The 15826-nt window shown below is 36.4% G+C and overlaps 2 long non-coding RNA genes and 1 pseudogene across 5 annotated transcripts; all 3 read left to right on the plus strand.

The window, feature by feature from the left end:
- The first annotated feature begins 524 nt into the window (after nt 1-524).
- LOC148696704 (uncharacterized) lies at nt 525-8198 on the plus strand. 2 transcript variants are annotated; one of them, XR_015962507.1, is made up of 3 exons: nt 608-660; nt 6854-6935; nt 7876-8198. It is a non-coding gene; the product is annotated as an uncharacterized LOC148696704 (long non-coding RNA). The 2 variants fall into 2 exon arrangements; XR_015962508.1 differs by lacking the exons at nt 6854-6935; nt 7876-8198 and adding an exon at nt 790-2701 and having other exon boundaries at nt 525-660.
- LOC137724696 (uncharacterized) lies at nt 3280-5453 on the plus strand (annotated as a pseudogene).
- A 1945-nt stretch (nt 8199-10143) lies between the features above and the next one.
- On the plus strand, nt 10144-15597 carry LOC137725846 (uncharacterized). 3 transcript variants are annotated; one of them, XR_015962502.1, is made up of 9 exons: nt 10144-10429; nt 11409-11930; nt 12776-12841; nt 13101-13145; nt 13463-13513; nt 13810-13994; nt 14086-14191; nt 15058-15103; nt 15280-15597. It is a non-coding gene; the product is annotated as an uncharacterized LOC137725846 (long non-coding RNA). The 3 variants fall into 3 exon arrangements; XR_015962503.1 differs by having other exon boundaries at nt 12776-12837; XR_015962504.1 differs by lacking the exons at nt 10144-10429; nt 11409-11930; nt 12776-12841 and adding an exon at nt 12853-13013.
- The last annotated feature ends 229 nt before the right edge of the window (nt 15598-15826 follow it).

Here is a 15826-nt window from a genome sequence, read left to right on the forward strand (position 1 = left end):
TCTAAAGTAAGGATTGAAATTGCACTGTTCAAATGAACAGTCTTGAATTTCACTTTATTTACAAATCTGTCTTGGGGTATTTACGGGCTTGCCATTCTCAGCCTCTCTATAACCCTCTCTTTCACTTTCTTTCAGACTGTGCATCTCTCTCAACCCTCACCGTCTTCACCTTCTCCGTAAAACCCAGAGGTCAAGAGGCCTGAGTCCACATCGTAACTCGCCACTCCGGCAGCCTCAATTCCATGAAACAACTACTAGCTCCTGGGCCTCCCTCTTCCTCTTCTCTGTAAACACCGAGGCGCCCCACCCCTCTCTCTCATCTCCCTTCGTTAGCTCTACGTACAACTCAAAACCTCGACAAAACACACCTCCCCTTCTACAAAAGCTCGACCCCCGACTCTCCTTCCAGCGATTCGACTCCTTCGTCGACTCCGAGTCGCTCAAGGACTCCGCCACCGATTCCCCAATCTTCCATGGCTCCGCCGTAGACGACGCTTTCGCCACTCAGCCGGCGTCGGAGGCCTTCTCCCCTCCGTCGATCTACGCCGAATCGAACGGCCAGGGCTTTGATGGAGGGTTTGGCGGGTCCGCCGATCCGATTTTGCCGGCTCTGTCGGAGATGTTGCCTGAGGAGGGCTTCGCTCTCAGAGAATGGAGGAGGTAGGGTCTCGAATTCTGATTGCTTTCGATTGAACTGATAGTTCTGTATAGCAATTAAATTTTGACTCTTTTGTGCAATTTAGTTGAAAGTTGTTGGTTTTGATTTGGCTTGATCTTTCTGTTGCTCAGAAATTGAGTGGAAAGTGAGCAAGACCAGATAGTTACCCAAGGAATTCTGAGACCCCACCAATTCCAGCAAACTTAAATGGCTGAGGTCCTTCTCTGACAAGATCCTGCTCCCACATAAGATTCGCACCAAAAGCACCGAAAAAGAAAATATACGTTGAAATGCTAAGTAAAAAAAGAATATCCAACCACCAAAACCACAACTATCGCTTCAGCATCCTATCTCCAACCGAATGGTTCAAATAATCGAAAATAACTTAAAAATTATCTCAAATCGAGAGTGAGGTCAAATGGCTCGTGGGCTTCATTGGACAAAAAGGGGACAAAAGGTCAACCGACTGGCCCAACTTAGCTAGCCTTGGATAGGATCAGAATTTTCATTATTCTTAGTGGTTATATCTGACAACATTGTATTTATTCTTGTCAGTTATTTCAGACGGGAATGGTAGGTCAAAATTTTAAATACAACTGATAGTTGACGTTAGTTACAGTTGGGTTCAATTTTTTTATTTTTTATTGTTTTTTTGGGCCAAATTTTTTTTTTTTTTTTTTTTTTTATGAATTTAAATTGTAGTTTTTATAAATAAGTTGTAGTTTTTAAATATAAGTTGTTTTTAAATTTAAATTGTTGTAGTTTTTAAATTTAAATAATAAATTATGTTTGATCCTTAGTCGGAGATGATTTTTTGTGGCAATGCTAAAACGAGCCATATAGCTTTTTGGTCGTCGGTTGGAGATGAAGGTAAATATAATTCTGTATTGTTCATTAAAATATTAATATCTTGAAGAGTGGCCAGCCTCCGGTTAGAGATGGCCTAAACCTCCTTGAACTCAGAAAATGTTTTTGTAGCCTGCGTTGTACAGCTGCTCGCAAGCAGCCAGAGATTTGCCATGAAAGGTGACGGTGGTGAAATTTGTGATTGATTCATTCCAATGCAAGTGATTCTCATTGCCTTCTTTTCTTTCATGTATTTAGACCATAGTATGAGGTAGAACTAAAAGTTACAAACTACTCTTCTCTACTCGAGCTGGAGGCAAAAAATTCAACCTGGACTAAAAACATGGGTCTGATGTCTAGAACTTCGCAAAAGAAATCCACGGCTGAACTACGATTTCTCCCTTTTAATCCCTTGACAGTCTCCTCCTAATTTATACTGTCACTTTGTGACTTGAAAATAACAAATGATTGGTATAATCTTCATAATTTTAGGAAAACTCGTCATTATAGTTTTCTAAAAATCTTCCAGTCTTCGAGTCTACTGTTAGTCAACTATGAAAGTGAGGAGACCCATGTATGGATTTGCTATTCTTAGCGATATAATCAGGGGCGGATCTATTAAGGGACCAGGGTGGTCCCAGGACCACCCGAAGCTCGGAAAAATGGCTGTGAGGATCTTCAAGGACCCATGTTAGTGATGCTGTACAAGTGATGTTGCACTAGTGATGTTGTGCAAGTGATGCTGCATAATGACTTGGCCAAAATGACGTCGTTTTGAGCCAAGTCATTAAAAAAATTTAAAACCTCACTCCCGTGAGAACCCTCACACGATAGAGCACTCAGCTCCTTCACACAATAGAGCAATCAGAACCTTCACTTTACCAATAATACCTAATTGTTTGCCGCTCAGCCTGCTCTTGTTCCTTACAACATCGATCAACTCTTTGCTGCACTCTAGTTTCTGTTCACCGTTGCACCGACGGGCGGGGCGACAATATTTCTGGTGAAAATCTGTAACCCTTTTGCATTTTTTCTTCGTGTAAAGCTTTGGTTTGGAGGCTAGCCGTTGGTCCTCTTCTTCTTGGTCGAAGAGGTTTGTACTCTCTTTGACTCTGTCCATTAAATAATTTTGCCATCCACTATCTGATATTAAATTATTTGTGGTGTTAGATATTTATATAATTTTACCATCCACTATCTGATATTAATTTATTTGTGGTGTTAGATATTTTGTTTAAGAAGTATTTTTATTTTTAATGTTTGGTGGTGAATTTGGTGATGAATTAAACTTTTAATGTTTCTTCGAAGTGATGGCAGTCTATTTGTGGCATGCTTGTCTTTGACATTCATAATATTAGAATCCCACAGGCACGGACCTAATTATAAATTTATAAATGAATCTGAATTCTCATTTTTCATATAATATTTTTGTAGTTTCATCAATTGATATAGATTTTTTTATTAATTGATATGTGTAGAAATTAGAAGTATAGAACGATATTACAAGCGAAAATCATCATCGATTAGTTCGGACAATTATATTCCAAATAGTTCATCTCCAAACTTGGATAGTTCCAATCCTATTCCGAACAGTTCCCCTCCAATTCCAAGTAGTTCTAATCCAATTGGGGGTAATTCCACTCCACAACAAAATGAGTTAAAAGTTGATTTGGATAATCTTGAGAGAGGCCCCGGAAAGAGAATTCCAATGAAGGATTATCCTCCAGATATTCGAGATGAGATCTGAAGAGCATGTATATTGATGGGGCCTTTTAGAGCTAAAGATCATGATTTTCCATTCACTTTGCATTCGAATAAAAAGCGACGATTCGTTGATAATTGGTTGAAGGAATTTCATTGGTTGGAATATAGTATATCTAAAGATGCTACAGTTTGCTTTTATTGCTATTTATTCAAAGTCAACTTTGAACAATCAGGCAGTGACGTCTTTAATGAGATAGGCTTTCAAAATTGGAAGCATGCAAGAGCCTGTTTTGAAAAACATGTGGGAATGGTTGGTAGCTTTCACAATAAAGCTGTTGAAGCTGCTGGTAATCTAATGAATCAAAAGACACATATTGAAACAGTTGTGGTCAAACAATCAGAAGAAGCTTGTATGGTTTATCGCACTTGCTTGAATGCGTCAATTTATTGCACTAAGTTTTTGTTGCGACAAGGTCTTTCATTTCTAGAGGTAACTATTTGGAGTTCTTGCAATTCCTTGCAGATCATGATGAGAAAATAAAGGTCGTGGTGTTAGATAAAGCTCCAGGAAATCTCAAGCTAATAGCTCCTTCAATTGAAAAAGATCTTGTTCATTCATGTTCTATTGAAACCATTAAAACTATCATAAGTGATATGAAGAATGCTAGGTTCTTTTCTATATTGGTTGACGAGGCACGTGATGTTCCTATAAAGGAGCAAATGGCGGTGGTTTTGCGTTATGTGGACAAAAATGGGAAAGTCATTGAAAGGTTTGTAGGAGTTCAACATGTTCCCGACACCACTTCAAACACATTAAAGGAGTCTATTGATGCCTTCATTCATTTCAATGAGTTGAGCTTCTCCAATTTACGAGGGCAAGGTTACGATGGTGCTAGTAAAATGAAATGTGAGTTCAATGGACTCAAGGCAAAGATTTTGAATGATCAACCTTGTGCATTCTATGTTTATTATTTTGCTCATCAACTCCAATTAGCTCTTGTAGCCATAGCAAAGGATAATGTTGATGTTAACACATTCTTCCTATTGGCTAATAATGTGGTAAATAACATTGGAGCTTCATGTAAGCGTCGTGATGCACTTAGAGATATGCAACAAAAAGAACTTATGAAAGCTCTTGAAAATGATTCTCTTATGACGGGACGAGGCTTAAATCAAAAAACTAGTCTCAAACGTGCCGGAGCTACAAGATGGAATTCACATTATGGTACTTTGATTAGTTTGATTACTATGTTCTCATCCGTGGTCAATATGCTTGAAATTATTGTTGATGATAATACCAATGATAGTGTGGTCAAAGCAAATAGGTTATTGAAAGACATACAATTTTTTGAGTTTGTGTTTCTCCTATTTTTGATGAAATCTATATTGGGAATCATAAATGATTTATCACAAGCATTACAAAAGGATGATCAAGAGATTGTGAATGCAATGGCTTTAGTCAACACATGTAAAGAACAACTACTTTACATGCGGAATGATGAGGGGTTTGACCTTTTGGTTGACAAAGTATTGTCATTTTGTGTCCATCATATTGAGGTTATTAACATGGATGAGATATATGTAGCTCATGGGAGATTGCACCGTAATACCCACAAAAAGACCAACTGTCATCATTACAAAGTGGAGCTCTTTTTTGTTGTCATTGATTCCTAGCTTATAGAGTTAAATGATCGCTTTAATGAAACAATTACCGAATTGCTCATTTGTTTGGTTAGTTTGATTCCAAATGATTCTTTTGCAGCTTTTGACAAAGAAAAGCTACTTCGCCTTGCCCAATTGTACCCTCAAGATTTTACGAAGCAAGACCTATTGGCACTTGAAGATCAACTCGATATTTATATTCATTATATGCATTCGAGAAGTGACTTTTCTCAGTTGCAGAGCATTAGTGATCTTGCTAAGAAAATGGTGGAAAAAAGGTTGCATCAAGTATTTCAATATGTATATTTATTTATTGAATTGGCTTTGGTTTTACCTGTTGCAACTGCATCAGTGGAGAGAGCATTTTCCGCCATGAATATCATTAAGAGTTCACTCGACAACAGAATGGGGGATCAATGGTTAAATGATAGCTTAGTTGTTTACATTGAGAAAGAAGTTTTTTCTTGTATTGACAATGAAACTATCATGACACGTTTTCAAAGTATGAGATCCCGTCGTGGACAAATTTAGTATATCTAGCTTGTTAAGCAAAAAGATTATGAATGAAAATTGTAGTTTACCATTTATTTGTTCAATGATATTTTCGTCTTGTTTTTTGTTTTTTTGTTTTTTTGGAGCTTTTATGTTGGGACCACCCTAAGTTAAAATCCTGGATCTGCCACTGGATATAACTACATATATGTTGCAATTACAACCTCAATCCTATCGATTATACAAAAACCAAAATAGAATTACGTCACACAAGAACTACTAAATGTCTCATTATAAACCAGTTATAACTGAAGCCTCCAGTGGTGAAGCCACAGTAGGGCAAGGAGGGGTGGCCACCCCTCCGATCGTCAGAAATTCACATGCAGAGCAAGGAATCCGCCCCTTAAGTCATCGAAAAGCCACATAAACAGCCATGGTGTCGGTGGGCTAGTGTTGGTGGGCTGCCTGTTGCAAAGGAGGGCAACTCCTGCCCGAGGAACCCCTCAACGTCGTTTCAGCATTCCTTTTAAATGAAACGTTGCATTTTGTTACTTTTTCTTCTATCCTTCTTTTGTTGCTTTTCTCCGTTTTTACTTTCCCATTTTTCCTTCCATCTTTTTTCCGTTCGACTTGGTTCCTTTGATTTTGGTTAAATGGTTTGGCTTGGTCTATCTTTCTTTTGGTTTGATCTTCTGATTGGTCCCTAATTATACTTTAAAGACATAAGTGCTTCAATGAAATATTTTAGATAAACCATACCCACAAAATACCACATAAAATAAAACTTTCAATACTAAAACTACCATAATGTTGTTAATACAATATGGAGGAGGTTATTTCATACTCGAATTTGTATGGTTTTTTTTCTAGCCGTTACTACTTTCAATGAATTTCCGATGTGACTTTGAGGACTTGTTTCATGTTTCAAATAATAGGAAAACTAATGAAAATGATTTGAAAACTTTTGAGTTTTAACCAAAAGAACAAAAATGTGTTTTAAGTGAATAGTATCAGGAGTGACTTTTTTACAGTAAAAATGTCCTTAATGTCAAAAGTGAACAGTACCATGAGTGTTTCGTTAAGACTCCCTAATTTAAATCTATCTAGGCTCCTGCCTAGGCACCTAGATGCTAGGTTCTAGTCTGCTGTTTGACTAGCGTTTAACATTTTTTAGGATCTAATCCTAACCAATTTAAGCTTCTTACATTGGCTTTGATATTATTGCTTGCAACCACCTTGGTGGAGAGACTATTTTCTGCTATGAATAGACTCAAAACTTTGCACTCTCCAATGTGAAAGCAACCGCTTTGATTGAACCTTACACTCTTTTGAATTTCGCCCATCCCCTCAACAAATCCTGGCTTCACCACTAGAAGCCTCCTAATTGGATAGTGCTTTTCCCATGTTAGACTTCTCTATCTGTGCTATTATAATTGTTCTCAGGTATATTGGAACTAAATTTTTCATGATGCTCTTTCCTTTTCTTCTCAGTGAAAACACATACTAAAGCAACAACGCTATGGTGGCAGGAATAAGCATTCTCACCTGTGTATGGATGTGTGATATGAATCAGGTGTGTATGTACATCTTTATACAAGCATTTGTGGAAATACGTACGATTGAGCCTGGTTTTTGTTTTAAGTTTGTATACTGGTTGTCAGGTTCTAGATGTGTGAAGTTTGTCTTTAATTTTGATATTTTATGAAAGTATCTCATGTTTGCTTACCCAGCGGTGGTTGTTCTGATTTAGTGGTTAAAAATAGAAATTTTACTCACAATACGGGATTAATTGAGGTTCATGCATGCATTGAAGTTACTCCCCGCAAAGTAAGAAAGTTGCAACATTGAATGATAGACATGCAAAGAAAGAAGGGAACTGGGGGAATCGGACATGGGGTTTGGGAACTTTAATCTGGATATGGAAAGTGATGTATACTTGTGATGAAGAAAAAGAAAATAAATAAAAGTAATGCTCTGATATAAATCTGGTCGATCGATCGATCAGAGATGAGCATTTGCCAATGCATGCATGCATGCATCTCTCTCTCTCTCTCTCTCTCCCTGTGGGTTGGTCTGTGTGTCTGCATTTCAATACTGCTCATACTTTAGGACAGGTCCATTTCACATTTAATTTAATTTGTTAATGTGTAATAATAATATGATCGATTCAGAATTCAATCGAGAGGCTCGAGAGAGATACTTGTCCCGATGGAGACTACCTCACCACCAAAAGTCAGCCACAATATATTATGATGTCGGCCTCTACCATAACAAACGACACTGCATTTTTCAGTTCACAGAAGAAAGAAAAAATCTTTTTCCTTTTTTTTTTTTGGAAACTTTAACGAAAAGTTCATGTTACTGTTCATTTTAACGAAAAATCACATTTTTACACTAAAAAGTCAATTCTGATACTATTCACTTTACACTTTATTTTGTTCTTATCGTTAAAACTCAAAGTTTTCAAACCATTTTCATTAGTTTTCATTATTTTTTTTCCTTTACTTTTTTAGGTGCATGCAGTCTAGCTTTTGGAATACTTGAAGAATAATGGTAAAAAACAATACAAATCTGGGAACGTAATTTCCCCACCTTCAACTATTGGTAAGGAAGCTGTAATTACAAATTAAGGAAGTTGAGTTTATATTGTAAAATTGAATGACAATATAGAGAGTAATTCAATTAATTACTTATAATTTCATGTAAGGTTTTTTTGCCTATTAAATTGATGTATAACATTAAAATGTTTAAAACATGCAGTATGAGATTGTTAGAGCATCCCCAATGGGGGCTTTATCCTCCATGAGGCTATTACATTTCAAGCTTTAGCGAGAAATTTCATCTCCAATGAGCCGGAAAATTGGGCTAGATCCACCACTGGGGCTAGCAACTTCCCTTCTTAAGTAGCATAAAATTAGGTTACATCTAGCCCCAAAAAATAGTGGGTCCCGCAAAAAAAGTAGCAACTCATATGAGCAAAAGTCTATCACTCTCTATTCACTTGCGAACACACTTATACTCTCCTTTTATTATTATTTTTTAATTCTTTTTTCTTACTTATTTTCTTGCAATTTGGCTAATTAATGATTGTTTTAAATTCCATAAGAATTAAAATTTCAAATTGATTTAATGTTCATGGGCATTGGTGGATGAAATTGTGGATGAAAATTTCAAATAATTTTTTTTCAAAATTGTATGATACTAATTTACCAATTGGTGCTAGGTAAATTGTTGTGTTATACGTGAAAAATCAAACTATTTTAGAGGGCGAAGTGGGGGTTTGTTTCTTTCAACAAATGAGATTGAGATAAAATAATCTAATCCAATGAACAATTCATAAGTGATTAAATCTAACTTTGTCATATTTTGAACTTTTTAGGTTCAAAGGTCCATAAAAAAAATTAAGATAGCACGTCCAAAAATCAACATAAGAAAAGCTAACACAAAAAAAAAATCATTGTTTAATCAGATTACTACATAAATAAATATGTATAGCCCCATATAAAGCCCGAAATATATAGCCTCCAGTTGGGAGAGATTCTTTTATAAAGCCTCAAAGATTCCTCGGAGCTCTAAAATGGGCTATATCCACCACTTTTCCAGCCCCATATAGAGCCCCTCACTGGGGATGCTTTTATGCAACCTAAACTTGAGGTGTTGAAATGTAATTTATTCTATTTTTAGTACAACGATAATATTAGTGGAGAGTTGGTGGAGGTGTTAAGGGGAAGTAGAGTTGGTGACTCCACAACGTAATAAGCATTTCAGCTGTTCGAAATTCTATGTATCTCTACTATTCAAAACCCTAAAAGTTAACCATGATATCTTAGGAACACCTAATGGCTAACTTCAAATTAACTTATGAGGTTATGTATAATTTAGTCAGAGGGAGAGTTCCACCTCTGATGTTTCAACAACAAAGTTAGTTACATATACAAGAAGTGATACTTTTATCCTAGTCTTGATTGTTTTAACTGTTTTGATTTTCATTCGAAGGGATAAACTGTGGTAAGATTAAGAACAAGTTATCCCAATAGAATTTACGAACACAAATTTTACAGAAGATTTATGGTTAATTTCATGGTTTCGTACTGTGATAATTTCTGGTTATTATTATTTTTTTCTGTTTGCTCACTTTCCAGCAGACCTATTGGGCTCTTAATCTTATCATGCCGAAGGAGGATTCAACCACAAATCAACTTGAAGGGCGAATGTTCAAAAGAAAATTAATAAGCCCATAAGGACTAATCGGAGTAGAACCAAGTGAGGAAGCTGGTAACGGCCCATGACCGCCGAAGTCCAAACAATTAAGTCTAATTAACTTCACCTCCAATATTATTCCTTTTCGATTGGTTAAGAGCTCGTTTGTAAGTGATTTTAAAATAATTGAAAACACTTTTGGGTTCGATTGGTTAAGGACTCATTTGTAAGTGATTTTAAAACAACTGAAAACATTTTTGGGTTACAAAGCACCTAGGTGCTTTTTGCAGGAAACACCACTTATGTGCTTCTTGCAATAAATCCTTTGTGTTTTTTTTTCTAATTGATATAAGATACTTAATAGGTTGCTACTTATTGGTGATGTTTTCTCTTTCCTAATTTGTAGTTTTCTGGTTTGTTCTGTTGGATGTTTCAATTTCCAAAACTAACATTTATTTCCTGTTGTTGCAATTTTGTTTGCAGTGCCCAGATACAAACTATTTGTTTATGGGAGATTATGTGGACCGTGGCTATTATTCAGTTGAAACAGTGACAGTAAGTTTGAGTATTTTTATTTCTATTTATCTTTCAATTAGTTAAGCTATAATTTGAGGGTTCTCCTTTTGGCACTAAGATAAAAGATATGTTGGAAACTCTTGAGCAATGTTTTGGTTTGATTATTTAGGGTTTTGGTCAATACAATAAGTTACAATTCCTAATGAAAGACCTTAAAGTTTTACTATTGAGAGTTGGATACATGTTGAACATGAGCTATGATGAAGTATTATGGTCGGGATATGTTAGCACTTCCAAGGTTATGATAGCAAAATTGGCCTCTAAGCTATATTGCACTTGAGAACTTAGGGGGTGTTTGTTGCGCCGGACTATCTCGGACTGGATTAGCTTCAAGAACTAAGCTGGACTGGCTTAGACTAGACTAAATTGGACTAACTTAGTGAAGCGTTTGGTGCAGTATTGGACTAAGAAGTTGGATAATAACAAATTCTAATATTATATTATTAAAAATATAAATTATTAATATTTTATTATGATCTTATCTTTTTCTTCATCTTTTCCTACCATTTCTGTCCCACTCTTTTCCTCTTCTCTCATCGTCCCAACCTCTCCCTCTTTTTTTCCTCTTAGACCTCTCAATTCATGTCTCTTTCTCATTCCTGGTCAAACTCTTTATTGATTCCAATCTCTATTTCTCTGTCCTCCCTCCCTCTCTAGCAATGCGTTGTTCGAATGGAACCTCACGGCTCCAATTTTCCTGACGAGTTGCAGGTTTCCCGATGTGTTTTCCGGCCAACCCTCGTTAAATTGGATGAAGTTAGCACCGCCAAAAAATTTATCACCATCCCTAGATCGAGATCTTAGCTTTGAATGCTCGAATCTGTCATGGATTTGAAGAAGCCCAAACAGGCCGAGACTTCCAGGCCATTTTCCAGCCACATTCGACCACATTTTGGCCTCAATTCAGGTAAAATCGTAATCTTGTCACTCCCAGCTTCAATTTGGTATATTTTATATGAAAGTTGGTTGTGAAATGGATCTGAAAGAGAGTCGGAAAGTTAATGATTGATCTAGGTGACCGGAGATGATGAGGAGTCTGTCGGGAGTGGTCGTTGAGCATGACGATGACGAGAAAGAGATGATAGTCTTAGCTAGTCCCATGGTTATTGGGGGGTCTCGCTAAGACCTCTTAGTGAAGGGTTTTGTCCATGCTAGTCCCCTTTAGTCTCATTAATGTTAGTCCCAGCATGGAACAAACACAGTATTGGACTAATAGCTAGTCAAATCCAGTCCAGTCCAACTTAGTGAGGGCAAACAAACGCCCCCTTAGTGTTCTTATGATGGGAATTTCTGGGAAAAAGGGGATGCGTCATCTTCCCTTTTGGCATCCATTTATGTATATCATTATGCTCCTAACTTTATCCTTTTTTATTCAGCTCCAACCCAGATATATTTTTAACATTTACAACAAAACTCACCAACCAAATTCCAGTAATTCGTCCAGAACTCCCCCTGCGTCACCAATTCCAAGTTATAATTTCTTTGGAATATGTTTCAGACTTCTCTCAAAACGTCTATGGCGGCGAACCCAAAACCCCACCCTTTTTAACCGATCCAAAAATTTCACCCTTGCCGACTTCCAAAACAACTGACTATTTATGGGTTGTTGCTGATTTCGCTGCCCATTCAAGCTTTACAGTAATGGCCTCGAATCCGGAGAACGAACCTAGGGCCTCGAGAGAGGTCGAGAAGCCGCCGATTGAGCCCCGACGGCCACCTACGGTGGAGGAGGTGCGCGGCCAAGACATTTGGAGCAACTGCGCCGTCCGCAGTGTCGTTAGTGGAGTTATGGGTATGGCTAAAGTTCTTTCCTTTGGCTTAATTTTTGGATTTTCTCACATGGGTTTTGATTCTTTTTTCGTTTTTCTCTGTTTGGTTGCTGAGAAAATGTGGGAAAGTTTCTACCATTTTTACTGTTGGTTTTTATTTTTTGTCCTTTATCTCTGTTTGGTTGCCGAGGAAACATGGGAAAGTTACTGTCTTTTTGTTCGTCTGTTGTCTCGATTTATATATTTGTGGGTTTCAGAATGTGCAGAAGATTGGTGTGTTGGTAAGGTTGTGATAGGTTTAGTTGTTCACACAAATTTGTTACTGTTGGGGTATGAATGTATCAAAAAAGGTCTAAATTTCATTATTTTAAAGTGAGTATTGGGGTTTTCTCAGTATAGCAAACTCTACCAGAAGGTTACATTGGAAATTGTTCTACGGTTTCCACAAATTCTTTGGAATTCAAATCCCCTTTTAATTTAGGAATCAGACTTTCTTGGTTTTCCAAAATCTCATAATCTCTCAATATTATGTTTTCAACTTCTATAAACAAAAAAAGTTATTTATCGTCTCTGAATTGCTTATGCATGTCAGCATTGCAAACTATTTACAATTATCAATTGCTCAAAATTTATTCTGTTTGTAATTAATTTTGAATGGGTGACCGGAATTTATCAGAGTAGCAAATGTATATTGTCATTACATTTGTTTTTGGTTGCAAAAATTTTGTTTTGAATTCCTTGGTTTCATACTTTTCTCGGGATTTTAGTGCATTTTCATAGATTATTTGGGGGTAGCATCATCTGTGATACGGTCTTAGATTTTCTAGAATTATTTGTTTATCTTCTTTCTACTTTTTACAATGTGCAGATGGAGCCCATCCCAAGTGGAAATCTGCCTCCCGGATTTGACCCCACTCAATGCAACAGTGTGTAGGTGCTAGATATCGATCTTCTTTTTTCCTCTATTTCTAGAATCTTATGTTTTTTTTCCCATTCATCTTTATATTTGTCTACTTGAAGTTTCTTTATCCTGAATATTTCGTGTATATTAGATTCTCCAATATTTCTTCTTATCACACCCTCCCAATCTGAACTTCATCGTAGACGTACTTTCTTTCCCTCTTAATTGCTTCTTAGGGCTTCTCTATTTTGATATTCATCATCCAATTTGTTAAATTTGTTGTTAATTTCAGGGTACTACCAATTTTCTGCTGATTCCAATTCCACACTTCAGAAAGGTATGCCTCTAATTTATGATAAATTTTGTCAATTTTCTCTCTTGATTTGGAAAGGTATGACTCCAATTACTTTGTTTTCCAAAGCCATCTTAGCATCTGCATCCCCAATTGTAGAACAAAAGCTAATCCAATTGCTAATCTTAGCATCTGCATCACCACCATATCTTTCGATTTTGAGTGCCCTTATTGAATAAAGGGCAACTACACAGTTTTATATCTTCGATATACAAATATCAGCACTGATTTCTTTCATTTACTAAATACATGCATAATCTGTGGTTCGTTTGAACTTTGATATATGTAAACTTATAATACAGGTACTGGGACGTTGTTTGGAACAGAACTAGAGGTGACGATGTGGTGGAAAAGTAAATCCTCTTACTTTCCTATCTACCTAGCATACTACATAATCTTTCTAACTTTGACTAAAATTCATATCCACAACTCTTTGCAAGCTACAACGACTGGATATAGAGTAATGGTTTTAGAATGGTAAATGATTGCAGAAGCAACATGGAATTCAATAGTTGATATTTTGACTATAAGATGAGCTTCATCCCTGCCTTAATTCACTTAAATCCTGTGATTTCATGCCTCTTTTTGTTCTGATTCTGAGAGTTTGGGATGGATTGTGGTTTAAATTTTGGCTTTGATATGCCTCTAGACAGCCACCACCACCACTTTGTCCAAATCTGACGGCTTGTGCTGTAGCATCTGCTTGAATCTCCCCGCACAACTGGACTCCGGGACGTTTTCCAAATAAACTCCAGACTCCAAAGGGTGCGGCTGAAAGAGTAGAATCTGAGGCAATCAAATCCAATCCAGGGAAGAGATTGGATAGTTTCTGAGGTGTGGCTTTCTATTTTTAATCAAGTTTGTCTTTTTATGAAATTGTAAAGCCACTTCAGTTTTTCAGCAATCGCGCTTGTAAACTGGGCAGGCTAATCCGGAGAACACAGTTCGGGTATTGACAATGGCAGGCAAAGGGGTTCGGGTTTTGGCTACTCCAACCTCTTATCTTGGCAGGATTTTGGCTTGCATGCAAGGTATAGTTCTCAATTCATAACTAATTTGTTTGTGCGATTCGATTTGAATTCAAAATTTTATATGTTCATCTTATTTGTAGGGTTAAATAGCTGATGAATCTTTATCAATGAAGCAGATGGAATGGTTTTGTTGAATGTGAATGATCATTGGCTAAGGGGAACATTATAATCCAAAGCTGTAACTTGAGTTTTGGAGTTAAACTCGAAAAAGCTTTAGTACTAAATATTATCTTGTATGAATGTGATTATAATCTAAAGCTGTAACTTCAGGTTTTGAAGTGAAACTCTAAAGAGCTTTAATACTAGATATTATTGTGTATGAATGTGATACTTGATCTTACTATACACTGTGAATAAGTAATAAGAGATGGTGAACCCGTTTTAAGTGTCATTTGTCATCAGAAACTCAAATTTTGACCCTTTTGTTTATGTTGGTGGAAATGCAGAGATGGGTGCTCTTTGCTGCTGTCCTTATTTTATATATTCCGTTGCATAGAGTCGACATGACATGCACAACGATTGTCAGATTGCCACCCTTAGTTGGTGGTATTATCTTTACAACACATTCAAATTGAGGATTTAGAAAATCTAATAATAAAACCCAAATATATGTTCCCTGCTTTTTGTTTTCATTTTGGGTTAAAAGGTTGGTGCTTTGGATTTGGATTTACCTTTAACCTATAATTTTGTGCTCAGGACACCATCTTGGGAGTCTTAACATAATTGTTCTTCTATTACATAGATTTGAAATGTGTTTAGTTTCTCATTTAATTGGTGTACCTTTGCTCATTTAACTCAAATTTAATACGATTTGGTCCTCCAATTCTCTGAATTGCTAACGGATTTACTTTCTTTTGAAATTTCAGGAACTCTAGTTGTGAGAGGAAGAAGCCAGTTCCTTGCTATTTTTAGGTATACGATTATGTGCCCTGATTGCATGTTCAAAGTCTAATTAGTTATATAAATTTTTTATTTATCTTTTGAAAGCTTTTGTACTTGGATTTTAAATGTGATTGGTTTGTGAAAAATAAACGAGAAGACTAATCATGGGGACATTCTTATTCAACTTAATGTGTTTTATTCATCAGATTACGCCTAAAACAAATGGTTCCTGCAACAACGCGCGGACGTATTTGCTAGTACAACCGGTTACAAGCATACTCTCTCCCATCCGAGATGCTCTTATTTGATACTTCATTTTTGGCATTTTTGTGTATTTAAGTCAAACGTGGGGGCTCCTCTCTTCGTCTAATTTTTCCAACAATAATGCTACTATTGTTGAAAAATCTGATGGCAATGAATGCCCACAGTTCATTAGCAGAATTCTTCAGCATGGGCAGAAGTTTTCAATGCCCATGCAAAGTGAAAGTTGAATATTAAAAATACATAGAAATTGTATTGTCAAAGGAAGTGTCGTAAGTTTCAAAATGCATTAATTGCATCAATTTGGAGTTGCTTTATAAATAGAGCACTCCGTATGTTTTCAAGATACAGAAAATATAAGAAGAAGAAAACGAGAGAGAAATATCAGTAACATCATCTATTTCTCTGCCTTTTATTTGTTATCCTCTTGTGCTATAGTTTTAGTGTGGCATTTTACATCTACCTTGCACCTACAATTAAAGAGGTTATTCC

This window comes from Pyrus communis, chromosome 5 (genome assembly GCF_041283825.1).
Source record: "Pyrus communis isolate YQ-2024b chromosome 5, ASM4128382v1, whole genome shotgun sequence".
NCBI classification, from domain to species: domain Eukaryota; kingdom Viridiplantae; phylum Streptophyta; class Magnoliopsida; order Rosales; family Rosaceae; genus Pyrus; species Pyrus communis.